This window comes from Danio rerio, chromosome 16, assembly GCF_052040795.2.
Source record: "Danio rerio strain M-AB ecotype USA chromosome 16, GRCz13ab, whole genome shotgun sequence".
Lineage (NCBI taxonomy): Eukaryota > Metazoa > Chordata > Actinopteri > Cypriniformes > Danionidae > Danio > Danio rerio.
In genome coordinates this window covers 6122501-6148464 of record NC_141036.1, presented here as the reverse complement: position 1 = coordinate 6148464, position 25964 = coordinate 6122501, and the positions used below count along the sequence as shown (strand labels likewise).

Sequence of the window (25964 nt, the reverse complement as noted above, 5' to 3'; positions counted from 1 at the left end):
AATGGCCTCTTTAGAAATATGTTTTCTGATATATATATATTTCGTTGAAAGTTTTATTGAAACCATTGATCTCTATTTTTATAACTTCTTAATGCCCAAATGCCCAAGGTGATTTTTTTACATGCATTTTTTTCTTTGCTATTTGGGCTTATTGGAATCTAATTAGAATAAAAAATCATCAAAGTATCATCATTTGATATGATGTCCAAATATGTGGACTTGTGGTCCGAATTTACATAAAACACTTTTCCTGAATGTTTTTTTATTCATGTATAACATAGAAAAAAATATTATTTATTTTTTTTTAACTTGCTTTGACTATCAGAGAGTAAAAACAACATTTTTTCCCATTTTGGACAGCAAAAAATAGGCTTTGGGACATTTCATGTGCTGCAAAACAGTTGCAGGATGACACAGTATGTCTGTGACAAAATATAAAACATTCAAAGTATTTTAAATAGCCACTTAAGAGCTAAAATGTGCTGCCCACGTATGTGGACACTCCAGCCCTAGGAGGTTAAGTTGAAATAGACTTTCTTTTAAGTACAAATAATTGTGTTCAGACAGCTGACTTCCTTTACAATAGTACAATACTTTACAAAAAAAACTGTAATTTATTTTTTAACTTGTATTTTGTATTTATAATGAAGCATTTCAGATGTGTATTTGTGTGGGAATCACTTATCGCTTATGAAAATGATTCTGAAAAATCCCTTGTTTCAGTTAAATGAAAATATAGTTTTTTCTACATTTGCATTTTTCAATTTTGTTGCTGCTGTTTAGCAAATAAAACATCTTGGCTTTCAGAGAGAATGTATAAAAGGCAAGATTGTTTTGTAGCCAAACATTTCATAATCCAACATATGTTTACACATCAGAAATGTGACTCATAGTAATGTTTCCTAAATCAGTGCTTGAGTTTTCTGCAGAACATCATTATTAACCTCTAAAATGATTACCTCTGAAAACTGAGAAATTCTCAGCAGTTATGGAGGAGATTGTGGTTGTCATGAGAACTAAAATTCCCACTCTTCACACCTGTGATCAAGTGATGTCAGCAGATGTTTTGTTTTGAGTTGTTTAATAGAGTTGTTTGATGTGTTTTTCATTAGCCGGCATCTGATCTTTATATGGGACTTTTTAGAGCGACAGCAGGTTAAAAGCATTGCGTTTCCCTTTAGAACATGAGACGTGTCTGGGTTGTAAGACCGGTGTTGAATGGAGACCAAAACATTGATTCACCTCAGGGAGCTGTGGTGAGCATGGTCCATTACCCACATATTGACTGACTGTCCTGTGTTAGTGGAAAGATGCCAAAATGCTTGGCAAAATATGACAATGTGGTCTGTATGCACACAGACTTGTAATTTTTAGTCAGCCAGCCCAAGCTCTTCTGCTCTTCTGGTCTTTCCATTACAAAATAGCCATGTTTACGGTCAGTTTTCTTCAAAAATCAGCAATCTTCGCTGCCTGATTGTTATACGATATAAAATGAGTCTCAGATCGGACAAGAAGCACTGCATTAAATTTCATTTCCCCCTGCCATGTTTTTTAAGTATAAATTTATTTTACCCCAGTATTTTCAATGGAGTTTCTGCGCTAGCCTGCTGCTACTGATGGCGCTGGCGCTTCCACGGTTTTTCATCGCATTTTACGTTTGAAGAAATAAATGAATGCTGAAGTTTGTTTAACTGAATGTATTTTAATTACATTACAACATCAATGCTGTAAAAGGAACCTTATAAAATTGAAATTAGTTTGCCTTTCTCCAGGGGCCTCATGTACAAAGACATGTGTTGAATTAATACTAAAACATTTTGTATGGATAAAGCTGTAAATGTGCGTACGCAGTAAAACATTCAGATTTATGATACACTGCGTACACTGAATCCCACGCATATTCTCTTAGTTTTTCTCTTGTTTTCTCTTTCTCCCTGCCTCGTCCCCTATATAAATATAATAATGACTCCACTTTGGCAAAACCAAGCGAAAAAGCAAGCAAGAAGAGAAACTTCACAGAATGTGAATTGGAGGTGCTCCTATCGGAGGTAGACTGGAGAAAAACTATGTTATCTGCAAGTTTGTCCTCCGGAATTAAAAAGGAAAAAAAAGAGAGTGAGAGAGTTTAGCTGACGCGGTTAACGCAGTGGGGTCTGAACATCGCACTGTAAACGAATTAAAAAAGAAATGCTCTGATATAAAGGTGCAGGTTAAGAGTAGAACAGGCGGGGAAACGGTATGCTGAACTAACACCCTTTGAGGAGAGAGTTGCCTTAAGCCTGATTTATACTTCTGCGTCAAGTGACCGGCGTAACCCACGGCGCATTCAACGCGCGTGGCTGTGCATTTATACTTCTGCGCACTGTCTCTGTTGGTCTGCATTAACACTTCCGAAACGCTAGTTGGCAATTAGGTGTAAATGTTCCTCTGTGTCGAGTTTCTTTGCTGCAATTTAGCTTTTCCTGAACACTTCAGGGATGTACAAGTGGCTCAAACTCGCTCATTTTGAGGCAGGAACTGGCGGACGTGCAACAACTTTAACTATAAGGTAAACACAAAACAAAACTTTCCATCCGGAGCTCCTTCACGGGACTCCACACTTGTAAACAATCGCTACATTGGGTTCGCGCCATTCGCGCGGCTCTCGGTCCCGCCCAGACTCGTCAGCGCTACCAAGCCGACCAATCGCAGAGCTTGCGCTACGTGTTGGTGCGACGTGTAGTTACATTTTTTGAGAGGTGCACGTCAGTGACGGCAACGGCTGCAGCGAAGGGCTATGCGTCAGCGCCATAGCATACGCCGGTGTTTGACGCAGAAGTATAAATCAGCCTTTAATTGTGGGCGACACTTTACTGTCTGGAGTAGTATACATGTCTGAGGGAGACACAGTGACTGTGAGCGTGAAACTGATACCGTTGCTATCTTTAGATCTCGCGGTATACCATATTACCGCCCAAGCCTAGCACCCATAACTCATTAAGAGAATACGCACAACTCTGTTAGACCGTAAGCGTATTTTTCCATTCTTAAAATTGCAAAAGTGGTTTCAGACATGCTCTTAATGCTTTTGCGCCATGCGCTTTGGACTCTGCGCCTAGATTGTTAAAATAGTAAATTGTAAAAGTTTTTATTTTGGCGAAAAATCTGGAATTTTTTTATAAAGGCCATACCGCCCAGCCCTATTTTAAGGCATGCTCGTACTATAATAGGAAATGTGCTCTTTAAGCAAAGGGTGTCTCTCTGTAAAAGTTCAGCATTGTGCATTGTGAAAAACTCAACTCCACAGTCCAGCATACAGGAAGTTCCCTCCACTACTTTTATCACATTCCCATGTTGCAGGAGCTCTGAATGGTGTAATCAGCAGAACCGCAGGGTGGTCCACACCATTGTTTAGCACAAAATACAACAGTCGGTCTGCCAAAGAAGTGCAGGGAGGGTCATTGCTTAATATGACTACATAGAAAAACATCCAGAATTTTCCAAACCCTCAGTGTAAGCTTTGGTGTGTAAGGTAGACGTTGTTTACAGTGGTATTATAGTTTGCTAATGAGGCTGTCCACAAAGGCAGCAGTTGATTTATGATTATGTCATGATGGCCCATTCACAGTTTCTTGGATTTGTGTGTGATTCATTGTCGCTGGCGGGATTAGGCAATGCACCTTTATAAAAGTGTAATCGCTTGGAGACAGACATTTTATGGCCTGTACGGGGGTTGAATTATCTTTTATATGTACAAGCTCAATGGTGTTGCAGGCTCAAAACCAAAAATGCTTTTGCTATCCTTTGTCTGTTCTTGCTAAACATTGGATTTTGAGGTGAACGCAGTTTTGCTCGTGTCGAGGCAGGTTTGTTTTTATAGCAGCTTGCATTCACGTGTGGTGCAGAGAGCGGAGCTCATGTGGCCACAACACAAGATCAGCTCCAGGCTGATGATGTCATGAGAACACTTTTGACACATGGATGACTCTTTGTGCTCATTCTGGAAGATTTTATTATTATTATTTTATTTGTTTTTATTTTTTATTTTATTTAAAAAAGGGGAAAATCCTGGATTCTTGCTGTAGGTTATTTTAAATTTAATGTTGTCTGGTTATGATATGTTTTGAATTTGAATCAAATTAAATTTACGGTCAGGCTTTGAAGTTTGTACTGTAAGAATGTATTTAATTAAATTAAATGTCTATTATTATTATTATTGTTATTATTATTATTGTTATTATTAATACTTCATTAGTTTGTACATTTAATAAAAAAGAAAAATACTCATTAAATTCAATGGTTATTATTATTATTATTATTAATATTATTATTATTATTCATTTATTCATTCATTCATTCATTTTCTTGTCAGCTTAGTCCCTTTATTAATCTGGGGTCGCCACAGCGGAATGAACCGCCAACTTATCCAACAAGTTTTTTACGCAGCGGATGCCCTTCCAGCCACAACCCATCTCTGGGAAACATCCACACACATTCACACACACACACACACATACACTACGGACAATTTAGCCTACCCAATTCACCTGTACCACATGTCTTTGGACTGTGGGGGAAACCGGAGCACCCGGAGGAAACCAACGCGAAGGCAGGGAGAACATGCAAACTCCACACAGAAACGCCAACTAAGCGAAGTTCGAACCAGCGACCTTCTTGCTGTGAGGCAACAGCACTACCTACTGCGCCACTGCCTCGCTATTATTATTATTATTAATTTCTGGTTTTGGTCCGAATCCTGGCCGTAGCGTTCTGGATGAGCTGTAACTGTCTGACTGTCTTTTTGGGAAGGCTTTTTTGTAGGCTTAGTCCCTTTATTAATCTGTGGTCGCCACAGCGGAATGAACCGCCAACTTATCCAGCACATTTTTTACGCAGCGGATGCCCTTCCAGCCGCAACCCATCTCTGGTAATGGATCATACTGATCATATCAGATGGTAATACTTTGGTACTTGGAAATATTCTTCAACACTGGATTGTATTCTTGTTCAGTGGCATTTAAATGTGTTTGTAAGGAAAATAAACTGAAATAGAGCTCCAGAATCTATGATCATTTTAAATAAATCTGAATAATGGCAGTATTCCCTGATCTCACCTAGTAATACATCATTTGTTGTGCAGTTTGGAGCTAGTGGTCCAAGATTTACTGCCACTTTTGAGGAAGATAAACGCCGCTGTTCACACTTGTAATTGACCTTTGCACCAGATTTAACCACCTCATCAAGAGTCATGCTGTTGATTTGCAGAACCGTAAAAGGAGTTGATTGAGATTCAGAACGCTTATCTGAATTGGACAACTGTCAGAAATGTAAGCATAATGCATTACAGTGGAAAAGCCATGTTTCTAGGTACAGTAAGATCTCCAAAGTAGGGTGCACTAGTTGTGTCAGATTGTGGTATATGAGCTCATAATTGGCAGTGATGTCTGAAAACAATTCTTGGTACACACATGTAAGAGGTCAATTTGAGGGCAACATACAAAACATGCAGGTTTTAGCCACATGATGGTTCTGCAAAGTTAAAAACAAACCTAAAAATGTCTAATCAAGCAACCAATTTGCCATGCAGTGTCATTACGGTACGGGTCGGTACGGGTCATCTTTATCAGGCTTGCGTTTCCACCATAAGGGTACCCTTTTGGTGGGCGAGGTGTATGATAAAGTTTCAGTCGACGTCATGCTCGCTCGAATAAATGTCTACAATAAAGCTGTATGGGTCATTTACATATCATAATGAGCAGCACTTCTCACAAAACAGATGCTTTATACACATAAATACTTGTTTATAAATGTTTATTACTAACTTTTCTATGAACAGGAGTTGATTATAACTGCAGATCAATGACAGTGCGAAATAGGCTACTGTAACGTCTGTAATTATATAAAATAAATGCAACATATATGAACACATACAGCCCCTTACAGTCTCTGATATATTATTAATTACAGAAACACTACACACAGCAGACATTTAGTCCTTATTTGAGTTCAAAAACACACGCCATACAGCCCACAGTCAGCGCAAACCTCTCATCTGTGTCTGTAATCTTCACCAGCACATGTAAGCTCTGTTAGAGAGTCATTTTGTCATTCCCAGTTCATTATAGTCCAAAAGGCGAAGATAATCATGGCAGTTTGTTCGTGATTCAGGTTGCTAAAACAATTTTGCTCCTGTGTTTTGACGGCTTCTCTTTTTTTTCCGCGTTTCACTCTCGCTTTACTCTCACGCTTGTCCTTTTTATCTGAATGGATCAGATGACGGAGACACTTTATTAATCGCACTCACGTTATTATCATCAGCTGAAAAAGTTTGTTATATCAAATATAGAAGCGATCGTGAGCTCCCGGAAGAAACCGAATAAGTTACTTTTAAACAACAACTGGACACGGCAGATTTTTCTTCTTGCTTTGTGTCTGTTCATCGAGACGACGACAAGGTTTGTTTGAGCCCGGGTCATCCATGGCTGGTAATTATAAGCATGTAGTATTTCCATGTAATGTCTCGGCTTTGTATTAAAAAAAACATGGAGGTACCTTTGTTTACGTTCTGTGTAGCTCCACGAGCTCGAGACGTATCTCTGTAACCAATCAGCGTTCAGTTGCACGTGTAGCTCCACCTTTTGGTACCCTTTCTCCCGTTTGGTACCCTTTCGAAAGGGTGCCGAAAAAGTGGTACGGTACGGTTTGGTTCGGTACGCTTTTGACAGTGGAAACGGCCATAAAAGCATACCAAACCGAACCGTACCACTGTGAAAACGGGCCATCTGTCCATGGGCACATAATGGAAGCACTTATTAGACAAGGTTAACGGAGATCATCGTAACAATACTCTGTGGACATGATCTATTGAGGTTTATATATCAAACATTGCACAGATCTTCCTGTCATGTGGTAGATCTGCTCATAGGCCTTTTACACGGATGGTTTGAAAGCACATCCGGTAGAGCGATAGCTGCGTATCGATTATCAATGAAGTCAGATACGCTATAGTTTTTACTACCGCTTTGAAAACTGTGCCAGCTACGTTTCAAAACAGGGTAGATTGCTTCTGCAAGAGAACAACAGACAAATACTATAGATATAAAAAGATGTAGATTGTGCACAACACAAGCCATTGTAAGTGATGTTTAAATTTTTGCGTATAGAAACGAATGGTAGGCCAGTATAACAAAATGGAAGTCTATGGCAGACCTGCTTTGTGTTGACTTGTTTGTTGGCCCTATCACCAGGAGGGTGTGTCAGACTATTCTAAACCATTCTAGATCATTCTGTGAATGATGCAACACATTATTGTTGTCTGACATGCTCATTTAATAAGCTGAAGCAAAACTTTATCAGCGGAAGTCTTTGTTTGCAGCGTCGACTGTGAATTCTGCTGTGTTGTGGCCTAGTTTGACCAGCACCGGGATTGATTGCTGTAACTCTGCAGCTCTAGCAGACACACAGTCCTAAAGGCTTTGTCTAGTACTCTGGTCAGTTTGGGGTTAACCGCTGATCTCAGAACAGATGTAAATCACTGCTCTGATTGAATGGTTGTCTGAGCAGAGACTGAAAGCAGATGGATTTCAATCTTTATTGGCTGAATGAAGTGGACTGTTGATTTCAGTGCTTTCCTAAAATTATCTGTTTGGTTTATTGTGTATTACATTGGTTAATTCCTTTATCCATTTGCCCAAGATTAAGATATCTACAGTATATTGTTAAACATTTCTGTTCATGTTTTTTTTTTTCTTCTAAATCATTTTAAACCAATACTGTAAATATTGTGAGTTACTAAGAATGTTTGTTCAGTGAAAATCTATATTCTCCTAATTTTTTTAGACATGCTATGTATTATCGATTTACACATATTGTTGGTCATCATATCAACTAATCTTGCTAGGCTCCACATGATGTTGTTGGACATGACACATGACTTTGATTTGAACAATGTTATTACAGTTAATATTTAAAGGGCACCTATTTGACCCCTTTTACAAGATGTAAGATAAGACTTTGGTGTTTCCAGAATGTGTCTGTAAAGTTTGCAGCTCAAAATGCTCATCAGATTATTTATTATATAATGTAGAGTCTCTCCATTTTGTTGTTTGGGGATATTGTAGCTGTTTTTGTAGCCTGTGGCTTTAAATCCAAATCAGCTGGTTCTTCCCGCCCACCGACCCGACGTGGTTGACTGCTGTTCTTGCGTTATGTTAGATAAACAGCCGTCAGTGACACAAATGAAGCTGAAATAAGGCTGCTAGTCAAAAATGCCTAGTAAGTTTATTTGATGAATTTGTGGTGGAGTCTATTCAAGCCTTTCTGAAACGATGAGTCTCATACAAATGCCGCTTGCAGAACAGACATACACACACATATATGCTCGTTTACTGACACCGTGCAGCTGTGGTGAATATATCAATCAAGATTTGCATAGCATTTTACTCTCTTTATTAAGAACGTGCTCTGTTTTAAATAGTTTTAAACTTATTAAATTACTTACTGAAGTGCAGCTGATCACAGTGAGTTGTAACATGTTTTAATCCAAGTTTCTTTGCCAAAAATATTCTGTGGATGTGTGTATACATGTTATTATAGAAACATGGCACCTGTCAATCAATCGGTGGGCGGGGAAAACTGCATTACTATGCCATGTTGTGGTGTGCCTCAAAATCACTGGGATTTATTCATTTTTTTCTTTTCACGTCAGCAAATTAAAAAAAAAAAAAGAAACTTGTTGTGTTTAAATCACTCCACTGTGACTGTTTACACACTACACCTACACAAAGTTCTGTCCAAAATTAAATTAGTAAATAATTTTGCTGTTGCATTTTTAAATACATTTGTTGAATGAAATCATTGATTTCTGCTTTTCTCAAAATTGTAGGCATTATTTGCTTCGATTCTAGTGTTTAGCTTTAAAAATCTTGAGAACCACTGGACTGGCAAAATTCTCCAGGGACTGATACATGTTAAATTTAATGATATTAATAAACTTTGAAAATGCTTATTTGTTTAGCTTGTTTTGCTTTATTTTAGTTTTATTTTGTATTTTAAAGAACTCAAAGTTTTAGTCAGGATTATGTCTTTGTTTGCTTGTTTTGTCTGTTTTTGACACTTGAAATTTTTGTCAATGTGGAATGATTTTAATGTTGAAATGTAGGATTATTCGCTGTTAAAGCCTAGCCTAGAGCACCATCTGCTGTTAAAAACCTACCATAGAGCGCCATCTGCTGTTAAAAACCTACCATAGAGCGCCATCTGCTGTTATAAAACAGCCTAGAGCATTATCTGCTGTCATAAACTGAGCCTAGAGCACCATCTACTGTTATAAATCAGCATAGAGCACTATCTGCTGTCATGAACAGAGTCTTTAGCGCCATTTGCTGTTAAAAACCTACCATAGAGCGCCATCTGCTGTTATAAATCAACCTAGAGTGCCATTTGTTGTTAAATAGTGAGCTCGAAGTCTATTCCAGTGAAAATTGTCATGAAGTCCAAAAATCTAAAAATCAATTAATGAATCACAATACATGGATTTATCATCACAGCCCTACAAATGAACCTCCGGTCCTTCAGCCCATAACTTAATTAACCATTGGTTTCTTACCTTCCTCTCCAGATCATATCAGAGATGTTCCTGATTTGCTGACAGTGGTTTGTCACACATCTGGGAGACGGCCCCACTGGACTGTTGTCTCTGGGCGCTGCCCTATGGCTCCTGGGGTTGACCTGTGAAAAGCAGTCAAGCTGGACACCGCGGCATCGCCCCCCACTGCCACAGCCTCAGCCCTGCCCATCCCGCTCTCCCCCCGGACCCCTCATCCTATCTGCCAGCCCCTCTGGAACCCACACACCACCCCTCCACACCACCAGGAGGAGCAGTATGTGAGCGAAGCCACTGATGCCTCTAGGATTTGCAGAGATGCCGAAACCATCACAGGTAAGCATGTTACCAAAATATGTCACCAGAGAAAACTTTAGCACTATTTTTAAGCTAAATTACATGTCTTAGTTTGTGAACCTCACTTCAATTGTATTGTTGCAGTGCAAATAAATGGGATTGTCAAGCTGACAAACTGACCCCATCTTAAATGTTGTATTCACTTTTCCTTGATGTCGCCATCTAGGGCTGCACAATATATTGCAAAATTATTGTTATCATCATAATAGTATGTAACTCGCTGGTCCTACTGCACCCAACCTGGTCTAAGCTGGTATCGAACCGGCGATTCTTTGCATGGGAGTCGGTTGCTCTAACGAGGAGGCTAAAGACTACAGCCTTTAGCGTCTGTTGCTAGAGCACCTTTTGAGATCAGAGGAGTGAGATTTACCTGCATAGCACTTCACCAGCTGGCCTCCTAAACATCACTTCCATCCCGTACGAGCCCTCACATGTAACCCACCGGACCTACTGCACCCAACCCAGTCTGAGCTGGTATCGAACCGATGATTATTTGCATGGGAGTCAGTTACTCTTGCAAGGAGGCTAAAGAGCATGGCCTCTAGCGTCTGTCGCTAAAGCACCTTTTGAGGCCAGAGGACTGAGGTTTACCTCCATAGCACTTCGCTAGCTGGCCTCCATTACACTCACCCCCCTAAACCTCGCTCCCATCCCGGACGAGCCCCCTCGTGTAACCCACCGGTCCTACTGCACCCAATCCGGTCCGTCAAACTGGCGATACTTTGCATGGGAGTCGGTTGCTTTCACAAGGAGACTAAAGATCATGGCCTCTAGCGTCTGTTGCTAGGGCGTCTTCTTGGTCAGAGGTCAGAGAAGTGAGGTTTACCTGCATAGCACTTCATTAGCTGGCCTCTATTACACTCACTCTCATCCTGGACGAGCCCACACATGTAACCCACTGGTTCTACTGCACCCAACCCGGTCTGAGCTGGAATCAAACCGGCGATTCTTTGCATGGGAGTCAGTTGCTCTAACAAGGAGGCTAAAGACCATGGCCTCTAGCGTCTGTTGCTAGAGCATCTCTCGAGGTCAGAGGAGTGAGCTTTACCTGCATAGCACTTTGTTAGCTGGCCTTCGTTAAACTCACCCCCCTAAACCTCACTCCCATCCCGGACGAGCCCCCACATGTTACCCACGATTCCTACTGCACCCAATCCAGTCTGAGCTAGTATTAAACTGGCGATTCTTTGCATGGAAGTCGGTTGCTCTTACAAGGAGGCTAAAGACCTCCGTTACAAGTATATGCAATATTAATATCGCAGAGGTGTGACAAATTAGATTTATTTTTATCCAGTTGTTGTTTATTTAAATTTGACCGATCAGATGGGGCCTTGCTATCTTTATCTCCACCTCCTCTGTAGTTGCTGTTTTGCTATTGGCTGAAACAGCCCGAAGGTGAACCCAGAGCTGACAAGAGAGAAACGTCAGCCAATCAGAGTCAGAATATCTGATTCTGAGGTTTTCACTCACTCATAGTGTTATAAAGGCTAAATGTTTGCATATTGACACTGTATTTTTAGTCTAAATTAGAATTAATTAGATCTGAAAAAATATATATTTTACCTGTTTGTTTAATATCATAAAAAAATAAATAAATACAAAATATATATATATATATATATATATATATATATATATATATATATATATATATATATATATATATATATATATATATAAATATATATATATATATATATATATATATATATATATATATATATATATATATATATATATATATTAAAATAGCAAATAATATTAGCATTTTTAGGGAAATATTATATATTAAGAAATATCATTATCACTATACGCAACATCAATATTGCATATCACATGCTTTTTTAGTATTGTACAGCCCTACCCAACTTCATTTGACTGACTGCACACTGAAGGTGATCCAGTTCACTCAAAAACAAAATAAAAACAAAAACCTTAACACCACCATGTACCGTAGTGGAATGTGAAGTAATAAAATATTAGCAATGTATCAATATAATCCTGCAGCAAAAAATATTGCAACAAGATTTATTAATATTTTTTCCCACCACTAGAAATTAACACCACATTATTGATAATTACAAAAATATTAAATAAAATGTTGATGAGCACTTATGTTGCTTAAAACTTCATTGAGAAAAAGCACAAACAGTCAACTAAGAAAGCTTGTTCACATTATCAAATGGAGTATTCTTTAAAAGTGCATGACTTTTTGGGCTTCAAGTAGTCAAATTATGAAAGATTAAGTGACTCCCACAGTTACTTCTCAGCATATTTATGCATGAGTAACGGTGTATGCATAGATATACAAAGGGCCATTTGGGATCCTTTATTTGTGAAACTAGGCCACTCCAAGAGTCATACATTTTATTATCTGACCTGCATCAATCCTCAGGCATAGGGACGCCAGGTTTTATTTTTCTTTAAAATATTTCAGTCCTGGCTTCTGTTGTTGAAATGATGATGGTTATTATTATTATTATTATTATTATTATTATTATTATTATGATGTGTATTTTCCCATCTTCAATCAGCAATAAAGAACTTTTTCTCTTAAGACTGACACAAGCTCTTTTCCCCTTGGTCATACATTGGGAAAGAGCTGACCTACTAACACAAGTTTTCCACTCAGCATGGTAAAAATAGCTGCTTTCTGGCTGGAATTGAGTCTCTTTGTTCCAGTGTTGTAGAAGTACTCAGGTCTAGCATTTAGAGTTCACTGATGATAAGCATAATCATTCATTTTCCTTCGACTTACTCCATTATTTATCAGGGGTCGCCACTGCGGAATGAACCGCCAATTATTCCGGCATATGTTTTACGCAGTGGATGCCCTTCCCTTTACCAGTGCATTGTAGTTTTATTAAAACAGCCATATCACCCTGAAACCCAAGACTGGTTACTCACTGAAGCTAAGCAGGGCTGAGCCTGGTCAGTAGCTGGATGGGAGACCACTTGGGAAAACTAAGTTGCTGTCGGAAGTGGTGTTAGTGAGGCCAGCAGGGGGCACTCAAGCTGCGGTCTATGTGAGTCCTAATGCCCCAGTATAGTAAAGGGGACACTATACTGTCTTTCAGAGGAGACGTTAAACCGAGGTCCTGACTCTCTGTGGTTATTAAAAATCCCATGGCACTTCTCGTAAAGAGTAGGAGTGTAACCCCGGTGTCCTGGCCAAATGGGAAAATAGGAAAATGAAAGTTTGCGTAGTCCTGGTTAGAGAAAGACGAGTTTAAACAGTGGCTGAAGCCTGTCGCTGAAAACAACTGCGAAATTTATTCTTTCAAGCTTTGTTTTATCCGAGCTTATCTGAGTTCTGTTGCATGGTTGTGCTTCATTGATTTATTTAACTACAACTTTTTATTAACATCTGTTTATTAGGTTAAATGCTGGATTAGAACTTGAAGTGTCGATGAGGTCTTAAAATATTCTGAGAAGGTCTTAAAGTCTTAAAAAGGTATTGAAATTACCTTTAGGATTACTGCATATACCCTGAAAAATGCGCTATAGTTGAATTGGGTAAACAAAACTGGCAGTAGTGTATGAGTGTGTGTGTGAATGTGAGAGTGTATGGGTGTTTCCCTGCGGCTGAAAGGGCATCTGCTGCATAAAACATATGCTGGAATAGTTTGCAGTACATTCCTCTGTGGCGACCCCTGATAAGTAAACGGACTAAGCTGAAGGAAAATGAATTAATATAATATAATATAATATAATATAATATAATATAATATAATATAATATAATATAATATAATATAATAAAATATAATATAATATAATATAATATAATATAATATAATATAATATAATATAATATGATATGATATGATATGATATAATAAAATATGATATAATATAATATAATATAATATAATATAATATAATATAATATAATATAATATAATATAATAAAATATAATATAATATAATATAATATAATATAATATGATATGATATGATATGATATAATAAAATATGATATAATATAATATAATATAATATAATATAATATAATATAATATAATAGCATATAATAAAATATGATATAATATAATATAATATAATATAATATAATATATTATAATATAATATAATATAATATAATATAATATAATATAATATAATATAATATAATATAATAGCATATAATAAAATATGATATAATATAATATAATGTAATATAATATAATATAATATAATATAATAGCATATAATAAAATATGATATAATATAATATAATGTAATATAATATAATATAATATAATATAATAGCATATAATAAAATATGATATAATATAATGTAAAATAATATAATAAAATAAAATATAATATAATATAATATAATATAATATAATATAATATATTATAATATAATATAATATAATATAATAGCATATAATAAAATATGATATAATATAATATAATATAATATAATATAATATAATATAATATAATATAATATAATATAATATAATATAATATACATTCAATTTCATTTCGGCTTTCTCCCTTTATTAATTAGGGGTCGTCACAGTGGAATGAACCTTCAACTTATCCAGCATATGTTTTACGTAGCAGATGCCCTTCCAGCTGCAACCCAGTACTGGGAATATAACATAACATAACATAACATAACATAATTATTTGGTATACACTGATTTTATTAGCTATTTTATTAACTAATATATCATATTATGATTTTATTAACTATTTTGAGTGTATTAAATGAATAGTTTTTCTGTTTCTGTTCTGTATGTTTTTTGTTTGTTTGCTTGTTTGTTCTTTTGACCACATAAGATAATATATTGAAGAATGTTGTAAACCTGTAACCACTGTCCTCAATAGTATTTGTTTTTCCTGCTGTGGATGTCAGTGGTTACAGGTTTCCAACATTCATCAAAATATCATCATTTGGGTTGGAGCAAGTCATAACTGAGTGAATGATGGCAGAAATGTATTGTTTGGCTGAACTATCCCTTTAAGTCATATATGTTTCAAAAAACCTTTATGATTTTGATCCCTATTGGTGGCCTAATCTAATCCATCCTGAACCAAGCTTTAGAAGTTCAAAGGTCTTGTCATGCATCAATGCTAATGTCTAGCGTGTACGTCTAGACTGCTAGGTTTTCATTATCTGTTTAGCAGTATGGACTTTACAACATTTTCATTATAGAAAAAGTGTGCATTTTCATCAGGTAAAAGCTTCCTCATTCCATTTGTGCAATGTGTGCATGCATGCGTATGTGTGTGATTGGACCCCGCAAAAAATCTGATGATCTGCTGCAGTTCAAACCGAGCATCAGAAAGGGGACGAAAAGGTGATTTAAGTGACTTTAAACGTGGCATGGATGTTGGTGCCTTACGGGCTGGTCTGAGGATATCAGAAACTGCTGATCTACTGGTATTTTCATGCACAACCATCTCTAGGGTTTATAAAGCATGGTCTGAAATAGAAAATATCCAGTGAGCAGCAGGTCTGTGGGCACAAATGCCTTGTTGATGCCAGAGGTCAGAGAAGAATGGCCAGACTGGTTCCAGCTGATAGAAAGGAAACAGTAACTCAAATAACCACTTGTTACAACCGAGGTCTGCAAAAGAGCATCTCTGAACACACAACACTTCTAACCTTGAGGCAGATGGGCTACAGCAGCAGAAGACAACACCAGGTGCCGCTCCTGTCAGCTAAGAACAGGAAACTGAGGCTACAATTCACACAGGCTCATCAAAATTAGACAATAGAAGATTGGAAAAACGTTTCCTGGTCTGATGAGTCTCAATTTCTGCTGCAACATTCAGATGGTAGGATCAGAATTTCTGTCAACAACATGAAAGCATGAATCCATCCTGCCTTGGATCAACGATTCAGGCTGGTGGTGGTGGTGTAATGGTGTGGGGGATATTTTCTTGGCACACTTTGGGCCCATTAGTTTCAGTTGTGCATCGTGTCAATTCCACAGCCGACCCGAGTATTGTTGCTCACCATGTCCATCCCTTTATGACCACAGTGTACCCATCTTCTGATGGTTACTTCTAGTAGGATAATGCGTCATGTCATAAAGTGTGAATCATCTCAGACTGGTTTCTTGAACATGACAATGAGTTCACTGTACTCAAATGGCCTCCACAGTCACCAGAACTCAATCCAATAGAGCACCTATGGGATGTGGTGAAACGGAAGATTCGCATCATGGATGTGCAGCCGACAAATCTGCCGCAGCTGTGTGATGCTAACATGTCAGTATGGACCAAAATCTCTGTGGAATATTTCCAGGACCTTGTTGAATCTATGCCACGAAGGATTAATGCCGTTCTCAAGGCAATATGGGGTCCAGCCTGGTACTAGTAAGGTGTACCTAATAAAGTGGCCAGTGACTGTACATTTGGTTAATTGAATTATGTATTACACAAACTAACATTACTGTGAAAGCTGACCCACCAATCGCCTATGTATAATTCGCACCCTACTTAATGGGGTCTCTTTCACCTTCAGAATTTGCCACAGGCAAATATAATAAGTATGTGTGTCTGTGTGTTATACTGTGGATGGATACATGGGCAATAGTGTTAGGTTCCATTTGAAAGATCTGCACATCCAGCCGCTTTCACTTCATTGATGCCAAATTAATATAATTGGCAAGTGTAGCTGAGTTTTTGGCACCAACTTTGGTTGTTGTCGTTTTTTTGCTGTCGCCTCTTGGAGACACATTGTACGAGCCCTTGACAAAAAGCCTCTCATGAACGCTCTTCGTTGTGTAACCCTGTTATGTTTGTGTGTGCCGGGGATTCAGGCTGAAGATGACTTTTTTGTTTGTTTTTTTGGTCACTTCCGGAGGTTACGCTGTCCTCAGAGAAAAGGGGAGGGTGGGAAAGAGACCTTAGATCAGTGTTTATTTATAATTAATAGATTTACTTATTTGGTCTTCAGGGTTTTCTGTTTTGTGATTGGTCGTATTTGGCTGAATGCTGTTTTTATGGGATCCCAAAGTTTGGTTATGTACTATTAAAGCATTTTATGCCGAGTTCAGACTGCATGATTTTCAAAGTAGTCGTGTCACAGATGTTTTCACACTGCGTGACTATCTGGGCTAGCGTTTCGTCGCTGCTTTGTTTACACTGCAAGATGGATCGGTGACAGGGGGTTTCACACTGCATGACTTTACTATAGGAAGAATCGCCGACAACGTCGTCCAAACTACGTCTCACTGCCAAAAACACGCATTATATCTTTTGTTATTAACTACATAATGAGAAAGAAGCCTTTAATGGGGTAGAACATGTACATGTTTGCTCACCTGGGTTTAAAGGGAATTAACCATTTCTCCTAAACAATGATAATAAACTAATTTCTTTCTGTATTAAACGTCAAACAGACACGGTTGCTCCTGAGTCCTGTCAAACCTCCACTAGTTTTTCCTCCATTTCGTGGGTCCAAATAAACCGAAAAAGAGCGCTTTTAACTTCTCCCCCAGCCTCCCGCTGACCTGCAGCAGGTGTACACACACGCACACACAAGTGAAAGCTGCTCTCTCATTGGCTGTAGGCGATCGCTGATGTTATTTTCAGTTAAAACTCAATTCACACGGCATGATTTGAATCGCCGACAGCTCCAAATATTTAGCGCGCCAAATATCTCGCAGGCATCGGTGACTCATCGGCGATTCTCTCAGATCGCGTCTTTGATCGTTCATACTGTGTGATAGTCACCCACGTGCACGAGCAGCGATTTGCCTGGAATTTCAGGCATTTGTCGGCGATTTCTCAAAACCTGTCGGCGATCCGAAATCGGGGCTAAAATCACGCAGTCTAAACTAGGCATTAGGGTAACTGACCATTAACAGTTCACACTTTAGGCATTAATAGTTCATGTTCGTTAATGTATTTACTAGCATGAACCTATAATGAACAGTGCTTTTTCAGCATTTATTAATAATAGTTTAACATTCACTAATGCATTTAGTAAATTACTTTATTATTATTATTATTATATGCATTAACTAAATTTAATGAAGAATGAAAATATACTGTGATAAATGTATTGTTTATTGTTTGTTCGTGTTAGTAAATACACCAATTAGCATTTACTAATACAACCTTATTGTAAAGTATTACCAGTTAATACGATAAATGAAAATCACTTAGATGAAAAATACAGTGTCAGGTTTTACTAGAGTGGCAAAATATGTGCCACATTGGGTCTATATCAGGTCAAAACTCTAATAATGTTTATTTTTCATCACTCTGACATTCATCACTCGGAGCGCAGCTGGAGTCACGCGTGGAATAAAATTGTACGCGACGCTCAATAACAATAACTTACGTGTCTAAGGAGGATTATTGTTTACCTGAGAGCTGTTCTCATCTGCAAACACTGAGATACGGATTCGCTTGTAGTCTCCTCTTATTAAAGACGCGGCTCTAGTTGATGGTGATTGTCCTGTCTCTACAGATTTGGTAAGTGAGCGAGCAGTGCTCTTTGTTTATTCAGTTTGTTTGTATCGAACAAACTATTGCACCGAGTGTAAACATGTTAGCACTACAACCAAACTATAACCTTGTGTAGGATTTTCACCGCATTTTGTGACTGGAATAACACACGCGGCTTTCTGACACTACCTGCCGTGTGGATCTAAGTTTCCGGGAAATGAGGAGTTTTTTTTCTCATTCACCGTGCGGTATCAAACATTGCATGAACAATACACGCTTACAGCAATTCCTCGAATCAAATATCTCGTTTTGTCGCGAGGGGCATAAATGAATTCCCTGAATGAAAGAGCCAAACTGCAGTTAAAGTCCACCATTTAATAATTTGGCAAAAAATTTGACTACAGATGTCCAAGTAAACACAGTCACTTTGTCCCCTGTGTGTGTGTATTTTGACTCTGAAACTCAGCGCGCCCAAATAGACACTCCCACACCATGCCTCTTTTCTTCCCCCGACACTCCCCCCTAAACAGAGCTGGACACGCCCACTTTTCTGACTTTTTCCAAAGTAGAGGTGTGAAAACACCCTGCTGAATCGAGGGGGTTTCATGGCCCTTTAAATTATTTTCTGCACTGCTGAAGGTGAAATATCCAAATGTCTTGCTTTTTTCTTTAATGAACATTGATTTTAAACATTTTTGTAATGTTTTCTTGAATTTGTTGGCAAACTGGACATCCTCAGCCCATCTTTGGTCCTAAAGGACTTGACCTTTCTTGGATGCTGCTTTTGTACTAAATCCTAATTACAATCACATGTTGACGTCACCTCTTTCAAATCACATTATTATTTAAGCAGTTTACCTGATTACTAGCCCTAAACTGCTCCTGTACCAACTTTTTTGGAATGTGTTGCAGGTCTGACAGACAGGAAAGGATGCATATTTACAAATGAAATGAAGTTGACCAGACAAAACATGGAATATTTTGTGTTCATATTGTCTGGAATGAAATACAACTCAAAGTAACTGGAAATCAATTCTTTCTTATATTAACTTGCATTCTCCATGCTGTTTCAACTTTTTCTTATTGGGGGTTGTGTTATAAAACAATGTAATGCTTGACAGAAAAAAAATACTTATCATTTAGCAGTAATTATCACCGTTTTAATTTCATCACAATTGTAATGTTGACGGAGTTCCCAGATGTTTGACCTTAATAATTATGTTACAGCTTGATGGGTTGGTTTTATCTAGAGCAGTGGTTCTCAAAGGTTTTTCATCTAGTACCACCTCAGAAAAAGTTGTCTTTGCAAGTACCATCATAATGAGCAGTATTGAAATACAGTAGCGTATTAGGTCCAGGAAAGCAGCTAAAACTCTGTACAGTTCAAAAACAAGGCAGATTAGTTCCTATTATTAAGAACATTTTAATTAAATTGTGCTTTTAAAAGTTAAAAAACGGTAGGTTACTGTTCTTAAAAAGTAAAAAAATGAAAAAACTCCTGGAAAAATGTTGCCTGGACCTCATAAATATAGACTTTAAGTCATCATATTCATATATAAATCATTTTTGATGATTTATTTAAATATATGTAACATGTACATATGACATATTTGATTCATCCGCGTACCACTTGTGCTACACGTACCACAGTTTGAGAACCACTGATCTAGAGTGAATACTTTAGTGATAATCACTAAATATAATCCATTTAAGGCCTTTCCTCTGCCTGTTATCACAGATTCTCAGTTGGCTGAATTTACATAGTGAAAATACTGGGCTGCCATTTCCTCCTGGCTGACACATAGTCCTTAATGAACTATGTGAGACTTCCTACGCACTGCCAGCTAAAAATGTGCATTTTCTCAGTGCATTTTGCATTGTTTTGTTGTTACTCTTGTACTGTCACTAGTACTGGGCAGTCTGAAATTGATTTCTTTTTACGTTTTATAAGAAAGAGTTAGTTTGTTCATGTTGCCGTGCTGTTTTGTAGAGTTGTTATATCAACAATAGATGCCTTCCTCAATGTGTCAAATAATTTTCTCTCTTTTTAAAAAAAAAAAAAGTAAATCACATTTCATAAACTAAATACTCCATAGTTAAAAACAATCCAATCTCATTTAATTTTGTATATAGTAACAACATAAGCGATGTCTCCTCGACCTACAAAAACATTAGCTAGATTTAGTTACAGATGGCTAGTAAGGGCTCACTATTCTTCATAGGGCAAGTAATAAAGTCTTCAGACAGCTTCATAATGCTTGCTTCCAGGTGTGGTTTGGGTTTTGTGAGCAGCCTTTCCTCAGCTGAAGGGCACCACATTTCCCCGTCTCCCTCACGTCATTGTTTTTTCCCCCGTGTGTTTTGCTTTCGTATGTGATAAGATCCGTCAGTTAGAGTGTCGTAATGCCACAGGCAGCTCATTAGCATATGAAAAGCTTTAGGTCAGCTAACCTACTTTTCTCAGAACTAACTAAATGCAGAATCATGGCACGCTGCCATCTAGTGGATGTCTAGAGTTGCTGATGATGTCCAACATTCAGTATTTTCTCCAACAGATTTCTCAGATTCTCAAATGCTTGCTTGCAATCTGTTTGAGATGCAGCAGTCAGGGGCTTGTGTCTTATCTCTGTGCTGTCTGACATCTTCGACCTTTTACCCACATGCAATAATAGTTCAATGAGTTTAAATGGTTCAGTTAAGTTTAGTCTTGTGTTATGGTTTTAGACGGTGTGCTGTGGTTTCTTATGTTTAATTGCGCCTCTATCAAATGGGCTGTATGGCTTTTGAGATTTATAAAATTTTAAAACAATATCATTCATTAATTTTATTTTCAGCTTAGTCCCTTTATTAATCAGGGGTTTTCACAGTGGAATGAATTGCCAACTTATCCAGCATATGTTTTACGCAGCGGATGCCCTTCCGTCTGCAATCCATCTCTTAGAAACACCCATACACACTTATTCACACACATACAGTAGCTTACCCAGTTTACCTATAGCACTTGTGGAGGAAACCCATGCGAACACAGGGGAGATGATGCAAACTCCACACATGAACCGCTGAGGCTCAAACCAGCGACCTTCTTGCTGTGAGGTGACAGTGCTAACTATTGCACCACCACGCCACCCTTAAAACAGTATACTGTAGGCTATTTTAAGAAACCGAACACAATTAAACTTTACAGTATATATAAAAAAAGTTTGCCTAAAGATAAAACAATAATAATAGATGTGCTATAATAATGTACATGTTGATATATTTATTATTTTTCATATCTGCATGTTTAAATCATATTAAATATGTAATTAATATTAAATAATTCATAACATGACATTTTAGTTAGTTAGTATAAAATGTCAAATAGCTAATACATTTATTTATTTATTTATTTATTTTTTTTTTATTTACTTTTATTTACTTGTGAAATAATAATAATAAAAATTATGATGATGATAATACTACTACTACTACTACTACTACTACTACTAATAATAATAATAATAATAATAATAATAATAATAATAATAATAAAAATAATAATAATAGTTGTTGTAGTTATTAATATTAAATAACACATTTTTTTACATTATTTTAATAACTAATTTCAAGTAACTTGTTCATTTTTAGTCTTGTAAATAATAAGTAATTATAAATAAATAACAAATAATAATAGATAATATGCTATATTTATATTATATAATATTATGCTATTACATTTATTTATTTATGTATGTATGTATTTATTTATTTTTTTTAGCCCTCTTGGGAAATTATAATAATAATAAAATGATGATGATGATGATTAAAAAAATAATAATAATAATAATAATAACATAAACCTTTTAATAACTAACTTTAAGTAACTTGTTTTATTTTTAGTCTTTGCCATGATGATGAGGATAAATAAAATGTTACTAGTTATTTGGCCATTTATTTATTTATTTATTTATATATATATTTTTTTTTTTTATTTGCCCTCCTGGGAAATAATATTAATATTAAAAATTAGGATGATGATGATGATTGTTATTGGTGATTGTTATTGGCTTTTTTATTTATATTATTATTATTATTATTATTATTATTATTATTATTATTATTATTATTATTATTAACACTTTTTAAACAATTTTAATAACTAACTTCAAGTTTTATTTTTAGTCTTTGCCATGCTGATGATAATAATGAATAATATGTTACTAGTCATTTGGCAAAAAGCTAGTATACAGCTTTAAGTCAAATTTAAAAGCTTAAGTTTTAAAATATAATGTAATATAATATAATATAATATAATATAATATAATATAATATAATATAATATAATATATGTTTAATAAAAAGAAAAAGAAATGCAAACAACAAGAGGCAGTGTTAAAACTCTTCTGTAAAGGTCACCTGTGTGCTGCATGCTGCTTAATGTTGCAACATGAGAGGAATCTGTCAGTCTGTACTTTGCACTAGAAACACCATCATTAGTTTTTGCAATGAAACATTTATGCTACACTAGTTCTTCCACCCTGACCACATTTTATGTTCATTTTTTTTTGTCTGCTTGTTAAGTACATTACAGGCCTTTGAACTGTTCTCCCTGTTGTGTTCTGTAACAGGTCACTTCTTGGTAAAGTCAACACTCAAGTGTGTGTGTGCAGTGTGTTCATGTTTAACTGTGCAGTTACTGAGGTCACTCTGCCTGTTCTGACTCACAGGAAAGATTATCTCACCATTCCCAAAACACAGATTCTGTTTGGCTATTGTTGCCATAGAAGTTTACCACAGATCTGTGGTTTAGAAAGGATGTGCAAATCTTTTAATTAAGCACACTATTTCTTATTGGATATCTGTGATTTATTTTAATCCATTGTTGAGCACAAGCACATGTATGCCACAATTATTACCAAATCTTCTAAATATTTTCAAGATTTCCAGCAGGATTGCATTACATTACATTTCATTTCAGCTGCCATCTGATTGGCTCTGATCCCAAAGATTCCCATTCATCTCCTTAAGGCAGGCATGTGCTGCGGTCCACGTTGGCGTTTTCCCACACGTCCGCTCATGCTCTTATATGCCGAGTCATCAGATCATTCAAAATAAATGGAGAACACATTAAGATTTAATAACCAGGTGCAGAATTGCCACTTTCATCTCTTCTAAATGGTTTAATACCCGGAATTTATGTACTAAAACACTCTGTATTAGTCAGAAAATGCTGTTGTTGCCTTGAGATTTCTAGGTGTGTAGTTAATAAGGTAATGAGGCAGTTTTTTTCCTGCTTGATTATGTTCTCTCTTAGATAACTTTCTGAATTGTGTGCTTACCATCTGTCAGTGTCACATGCAGAGCTAAAGCCCTTCCGAAGTCACTCATGATAAGAGGTCACTGTTCATTTAAAGAGTCTAGTAAGTTCGTTGTTTGTTTGTGTGTGTTTTAGTTGTTCAAAGTAGTCTGTAGCTTGTTATTCGAATGTGAATTCCAGCTCAGTGTCCGAGTGAGTTAGCAGTCTCTGACGTTAAACAACCTTGATATTCACTGTTTGACTTCTGTCTGTACATAGAGAGAGAGGGAGAGAGAGAGAGAGAGAGAGAGAGGGAGGGTGAGAACGTGTAGTTAAGGACTATTGTATGGAGTGATATATGTGCCAAAATTTCACAAACAAATTCAGCTTTTTGCAAACACACTCTGCTTTGCAAAGAGGCACTCAACTCGCAAACAACCAGAAATCACTTTGCAAAAACAAGTGTAATTTAAGCAAAAACCCAGTGAGGTTAAAATTTAGTTGTATGGAGCAAAATATTTGCCAAAATTTCAAACACAAAAAAACTGCTTTGCAAAAAAACACAATTTGCTTTACAAAGAATCACTCGACTCGCAATCAAACAGAAACCTCTGCAAAAACAAAGGTCACTTTGAGCAAAAACCCTGTGATTGTTAAAATTTAGCTGTATGGAGCAAAATATGTGCCAAAATATTTAAAACAATTACAGCATTTTTCAAACAAAAAGTCTGTTTTGCAAAGAATTACTCGAGCCACAAACAAACAGAAGCCACTTTGCAAAAACAAGTGTCAGTTTGGGCAAAAGCACAGTGATGTTAAAATTGTGTTGAATGGAGCAAAATATGTGTCAAAATTCACAAACAAAACTAATATTTTGCAGAGGAACACATTCTGCTTTGCAAAGAATCACTCGACTTGCAAACAGATAGAAACCATCTTGTACAAACAAGTGTCAGCTTGAGCAAAAACACAGTGATGTTAAAATTTAGTTGTATGGAGGGAAATCTGTGCCAAAATTTCACAAACAAATCCTGCATTTTGCAAAGAAACACAATCTGCTTTGCAAAGAATCCCTCGACTCGCAAACAAACAGAAACCACTTTGCAAAAACAAATGTCAGTTTGAGTAAAAACTTAGTTGAGGACAGATATAGAGTGAAATCTGTGCCATCATTTCAAAAACAAATCAAGCATTTTGCAAACAATCACAATCTTTGTAAAAATTCACTCGACTCACAAGCAAATAGAAAACCACTTTGCAAAAACAAGTGTCAGTTTGAGCAAAAATGCAGTGGTGTTAAAATTTAGTTGTATGGAGCGAAATATGTGCCAAAATTTGCACATATTGCAACAGAGGGATTTTCTTACAAATGGATGGCAATTCTTTGCCAAAAAAGACCAAGTAACATACTGTATTTAATGTTTTTTATACATATATTTTGCTTCTTTGTTTTAATAATTCAATTTTTAAAATATTTGTCTTTTAATATTTAATTTTTTTTTCAAAAACTACTATATTGTATTATAATATATTATATACATACTTTATTTCAAATATGCTGGTTGTTTGTTTTAATAATTTCTTTTTTAAATATCTGTGTGAATAAAAAATAATAATAATAGTAATAATATGTATATTGTTATTATTATTATTATTATTATTAATACTACTAATAATAAATTTATAAATATTGTTATTTTTACACTTTTATTGTTGTTGTTATTATTATTGTTATTATTGTTACTGTATATTTACTATTATTATTATTATTATTATTATTATATTGTTTTTACATATTGTATTGTTGTTGTTATTAATTATAATAATAAAAATAATAATAATATATTTTATTGTTGCTATTTTTATTATTATTATTATTATTATTATAACATTAAGCAAACATAGTTTATAAGTATATACAGTATGTATCATTGTTGAGATCTCTTTCTTTCCTCTCCACACTCACTGCACGCTCAACAGCTGTTAAACCACTAGATTTATATCTGCTCCAGTTCCCCCTGGGGCTACAGTATCTAAACTTCCTGTCAAAAACACGCCCCAAAACCCCCCAATCCGCAGCCCTGCTGAAACTACAACAGAACACACATGTTTTGTAGTCGTTGTTTTATTTCATGAAAAGAGAGCTGATCCAGAGTCAGGAGGAAAGGAACAATGAGCGCTGAAGCCGGTGGTTGAGTCTATGTTTAGTGAAGGCCATGTGACTGCTGTCATCATCAGCATGCCAGACATGGCTGGATCATGTCCGCGTTTGCTCACCGCCTCCTCCCTCGTCTTTCCCCTCTCCCTCTCTCCCTCTCTCCCTCTC

The 25964-nt window shown here is 36.3% G+C and overlaps 1 protein-coding gene across 16 annotated transcripts in view; it reads left to right on the top strand.

The window, feature by feature from the left end:
- The window catches only part of trak1a (trafficking protein, kinesin binding 1a), a 111534-nt gene that overhangs the window by 16365 nt on the left and 69205 nt on the right, over positions 1 to 25964 (top strand). For all 16 annotated transcript variants that reach the window (XR_015510853.1, XR_015510855.1, XR_015510856.1 and 13 more), the window contains one exon: positions 9599 to 9919. The gene's annotated coding sequence lies outside the window, so the exon portion shown is untranslated. The remainder of the gene's footprint in view (positions 1 to 9598; positions 9920 to 25964) is intronic.